Source organism: Callithrix jacchus, chromosome 6 (assembly GCF_049354715.1).
Source record: "Callithrix jacchus isolate 240 chromosome 6, calJac240_pri, whole genome shotgun sequence".
NCBI classification, from domain to species: domain Eukaryota; kingdom Metazoa; phylum Chordata; class Mammalia; order Primates; family Cebidae; genus Callithrix; species Callithrix jacchus.
Genome location: NC_133507.1, coordinates 26945800 through 26951158, shown reverse-complemented (window position 1 = coordinate 26951158; position 5359 = coordinate 26945800). Strand labels below are relative to the sequence as shown.

Below are 5359 nucleotides of genomic sequence, written 5' to 3'. Positions count from 1 at the left end.
TCAGATTGTCCCAACTGGATGTCCCTGGGCACCCCTACACTGACATGTTTAAAATCAGACTCATCATCTTGTATTCCTGCAGTGTTTTCATCTTCCACCAGAAATTCATTATTACTTTTTTGAGACAGAATCTTGCTCTGTTGCCCAGGCTGGAGTGCAATGACCCAATCTTGGCTCACTGCAACCTCTGCCTCCCAGGTTCAAGCAGCTCTCCTGCCTCAGCCTCCCAAATTGCTGGGATTACAGCACTGCCTAAACCCAAGTAGCTGGGATTACAGGCACCCACCACCACACCTGGCTAATTTTTGTATTTTTAGAAGAGATGGGGTTTCACCAATGATCTTGAACTCCTGACCTCAGGTGATCCACCCACCTCAGCCTCCCAAAGCGCTGGGATTACAGGCATGAGCCACCAAGCCCAGCCTCTAACCAATTTCTGAGTCATGTTCAACTGGTTCTGCTTCCTTACAATCCCCGTATCTCAGTTTCGTCACATCTACCTCTGAAATAATTATTGACTCTATCCCTTCCTCCCTATGTCCAGCTTCACTACACCAGGTCAGAAGTCTCCCAGCCTCAAGACCTCCAAAGTCCACGCCACCTCACACAACATATCACAACTTTCTACTACACCTATTTAATCTCTTTGTTCCCGGGCTTCAAGTCTTCAGGAGTTCCTTGTGCTCTCATAACAAACATAAGGCATCGCGACCTTAAGTTCCTATAAGGTTATTCAAAATTGAGTCAGATTGCTTTTAAAGCTTTAAAGCTTCTTACCTGCCAATATTGTATACAGTATAAGTGCTCAGTGAAAACCTGCTGATTGAATCAGGGGGAAAAAAGTTTGACTTTTGTTGGAAAGCAAAGGCGCAGTGCCATTTAAAGCCATTTGTATACACTGGGCTACACACGACACAGACATTTAATTCTTCTGAACTTTTGCTTATGGTTCTTCCCTCTTTTCATTCATTAGTTATAATTGACAAACAATTGGGTTTTTTATGGAGCACAATGTAATGTTTTGATCTGTAATGTATACATTGTAAAGAGATTAATCTAGCTAATTAACATAACTATTACTTTACCAGCTTATCACTTTTTTTGGTGAGAATATTAAACATCTATACTTTTAGCAGTTTTGAAATATAGATTATTCTTTCTTTCTTTTTTTTTTTTAAGAATTTTAAAATTTTATTTGACTTGTTTTTTTGTTTTTTGAGATGAGGTCTCACTCTGACACCAGGCTGGAGTGCAGTGAGTGGTAAGATCTCAGCTCACTGCAGCCTCTGCCTCCCAGGCTCAAGCAATCCTCTCACCTCAGCCTCTCAAGTAGCTGGGACCAAAGGCATGTGCCACCATGCCCTGGTAATTTTTAGTATTTTTGGTAGAGATGGAGTTTCACCATGTTGTCCAGGCTGGTCTTGAACTCCAGAGTTCAAGCGATCCACCTGCCTTGGCCTCTCAAAGTGCTGGGATTACAGGTGTGAGCCACAACATCTGGCCCTGAAATTCATGTTGTTAGTAACTGCAGTCACCATGCAGTTCGGTAGATCACTACGTTATTTCTCCAGGCTAAATAAAAGTCTGTACCCTTTGCTTGGCATCTCCTCTTTCCCTATCCCTCCCTCTCTGTGAAGCCCACCCTTCTTTCTCCTATTTGCATGTGATTGACTTTTTTAGATTCCACATATACGTGAAACGACACATTATTTGCTTTTCTGTGCTTGGCTCATTTCAGTTAACACGACGTCTTCTAACTCCATGTGTGTTGTCTGAATGACAGACACTCCTTATTTGTAAAGTTTGTGTATAGTATTCCATCGCATGTGTGTATACCACATTTTTATTCATTTAGCCACTGCGAAAGTTAGGTTGCTTCCTATCTTAGCTGCTGTGAATGATGCTGAAATAAACAGAGGTGTGCTGATATCTTGAATGTTCCAATTCCAGTTCCTTTGGATATGTACCCGGAAGCAGAATTGCTGAGCCGTATGGTAATTCTATTTTTAGTTTTTTGAGGAACCTCCACACCCTTTTCTGAAATGACTGCACTTGCTTCTTCTTGATTATGAACAAACTGGCTTAATTCTACAAGAGTGGGCTTAAAACTCTGATGTCTTCAGTAGTCACGTCCTCTTTTGTGCTCTTAGACACTCTTTTAAGTATGGCTCTTCTAATACCATGCAGTAATTATCTTTTTGTTCCCCTTCATATCCTCTTCCCTGGAAAAAGCTCAGTTTTAATCATCATGAGTGTATCGGTTGTACATAATGCAATGAGAAAACATTTTTTAAATAAATTTGAAAGCTACAACACAGAATAATAGGCCCTCTTGGTTACCTGGGATCCCAGCATTCTAGTTCAGTCACCTGTAACAGATTAGACTTGGGCATAATCAGCCCCAGTGAAGGGAGCTCTCTGCAGAGGGAGCCCATTCTATTTTTGGAGAACTCGTACAAGGTGCTTCCTTGCACTGACCCTTGAATCCTTCTCTCTGCAGTTCTGGCCAATTAGTCAAAGTTCTATTTCTTGGAACCTCCTGAATTGGACTTCAGAAATCAGCTCTACTGTTCTTCAAACCAGACATCGAACTTTCTTTCAAGAACTGCTCACAAGGCGCAGGATGAGTTTCGAAGCTTCTGCACGTGCTTCAGCTTGTCTCAATCTCGCTCTGGATATGTGGCTCCAGAATTGCATATGATACCAGGTGTGGTCTGATTGGGAACAGGACATCAACAAGGAAGCCTTGTGAGTAAGAAGACTCGTGAGCAACATTGCAGCTGAGTTACGCAATGGAATACCAATTTCCGTAGCCAAGCACAGCAGCCCATGATGAAGAACAAAGGAGACGGTGTTTGTGTTTTCATTTATTTATTTATTTATTTATTTTCAGACAGGTTGTTGCTGTGTCGCCCAGGCTGGAGTGCAGTGGTGTAATCACGGCTCATTGTAGCCGCGACCTCCCAGGCTCAGGTGATCCTCCTCCCATATCAACCTCCCAAGTAGCTGAAACCACAGGTGTGTGCCATCATGCCAGGCTAATTTTTTAATTACTTTTTTTGTAGAGACATGGGTTTCACATGTTGTTCACACTAGTCTTGAGCAATTCTCCCGTCTCAAGCAATTCTCCCACCTTCTCCTTCCTAAGTGCTGAGATGGATTACAGGCATGAACCACTGTACATGGCCTGTTTGTGCTTATTCAGGGCTACGAATTGGCAAGGTCAGAATAGTAAAGGATCATAGAAGAGGAACCTCCTGGAAAGCCATTTAATCCATTCATATTATCTTCTTCACATTCTCATCTTAGAAAAGTCCCCTCATTTTTTTTTTTTTTTTTGAGACAGTCTTGCTCTGTCACCAGGTGTCAGGCTGGAGTGCAATGGTGCAATCTCGGCTCACCGCAACCTCCGCCTTCTGGGTTCAGGCAATTCTTCTGCCTCTGCCTCCCTAGTAGCTGGGACTACAGGCATGCACCACCACGTGCAGCTAATTTTTGTATTTTTTAGTAGAGACGGGGTTTTATCATGTTGGCCAGGATGGTCTCAATCTCTTGACCTCGTGATCTGCCTGCCTCGGCCTTCCAAAGTGCTGAGATTACAGGCGTGAGCCACCGCACCTTGCCCAGTCCCCTCATTCTATAAAGGCTTCAGCATCAAAAGTGAATTTGTTCAGACTTTCCTCTGTATGTTTTCAGATTTAGAAAATTTATCCCTTCTTCTTATCTGATGTGGCAAAGAGAAAGACACTTTTGACATTATTTTCCTAATAGTATGTTGCTTAAAATTTGATAAACTAGTAATTCCTTTGAAATTACACGATGATGAGCTTTGTGCAGTGGCAGTATCATAGCCAATGAAGTTTGTCCGAGGTGCAATTATTGCTAATTGAAATTACACGATGAAACAAAATAAACCTTATCTCATTCAAGTAAAAAAAATAAAATAGCGCTTGCTTCAGCAGCACATATACAAAAATTAGAATGATACAGAGAAAATTAGCATGGCCTTTGCATGAGGACGGCACACAAATCTGTGAAAAATAAAAATAAAAACATAAAATGGAGTTTCCAAGTCACCCATGATTGGTGTTTTTCTATAAACATGGGAGACTCAGACTCCAGGGCTGGGTGTCATGAAAGAAGGAATGGGCTTCGTGGATCTCTACTCTTCACCGTAAGATTATGGAGGGTGGAAATCTCCCTCCCTAGAGTGCCCAATTCAAAATTAAAATAGGAGCCATTTGTTAGCCATAAAGGAGTCTCCAAATACTGCAACACTTCGACAAAGCGAAACATCGACATTCTGTGAAATAGGAAACTGACACATGGCTAGGGAAGCATGTCCCTCAAGAGGGTTGAGATTAATATATGTGTCCTGGAGATAGGGCGACCAGATCAGAAGGGCTTTAGATTGAAATTAGATAAGGAGACAAACACCTAGCTCGACCTGTCAAACCAGTTGCTATGGAAGACAGATTGGACTTCTGCAGGAAGAGCCTTATTTTGTAGATGCTACGTGCAACCTTCACTGCCTACATAATACCGTGCATCTCACTGGTAATGATGTGGGCTTGAGACTATAATATACTATAGTACAAACAATCTTATGAGGATAAGATTACTTGGTATGATAGGAATTAAAGACAGGAATATGTGGATTAAAATACATCTTTAGGTCAGGCGAGGTGGCTGGAATCCCAGAACTTTAAGAGGCCAAGGCAGGCATGGTGGTGTTCCCCTATGGTCCCACCTACTCAGGAGGCTGAGGTGGGAGGATGATTTGAGCTGGGGAGGTTGAGGCTGCAGTGAGCCAAGACTGCACCACTGCACTCCAGCCTGGGCGACAGTGAGACCCTGTGTCAAAACAAACAAACAAAACAGCTTACAAATACATCTTTAGGCCAGGAGAGGTGGCTCATGCCTGTAATCCTATTGCTTTGGGTGGCCAAGGTGGGAGGATAGCATGAGAAGCCAGGAATTCAAGACTAGCCTAACTGGCAACATATCAAGACCCCATCTCGACACACACACACACACACACACACACAGAGCAGGGCATAGTGGCGAGCTTCTATAGTCCCAGCTACTTGAGAGGCTGAGGCAGGTAGATTGCTTGAGCCCAGGAGTCTGAGGCTGCAGTGAGCTGTGATCACACCACTGCATTTTAGCCTGGGCGACAAAGAAAGATGCTATTTTAATTTATTTTTAGAAAATAAAAGTACATTTTGGGCCGGGTGCAGTGGCTCATGCCTGTAATCCCAGCACTTTGGGAGGCTGAGGCGGGTGGATCACGAGGTCAAGAGATCGAGACCATCCTGGTCAGCATGGTGAAACCCCGTCTCTACTAAAAATACAAAAA

General features: G+C 43.0%; 1 non-coding gene and 1 pseudogene across 1 annotated transcript; both read left to right on the top strand.

Annotated features, from left to right (window-relative positions):
- Positions 1-3825: 3825 nt before the first annotated feature.
- On the top strand, positions 3826-3898 carry LOC144576850 (U4 spliceosomal RNA; annotated as a pseudogene).
- A 48-nt stretch (positions 3899-3946) lies between these two features.
- LOC118154931 (U6 spliceosomal RNA) lies at positions 3947-4053 on the top strand. The gene has a single exon (XR_004745185.1). It is a non-coding gene; the product is annotated as a U6 spliceosomal RNA (small nuclear RNA).
- Positions 4054-5359: the final 1306 nt, after the last annotated feature.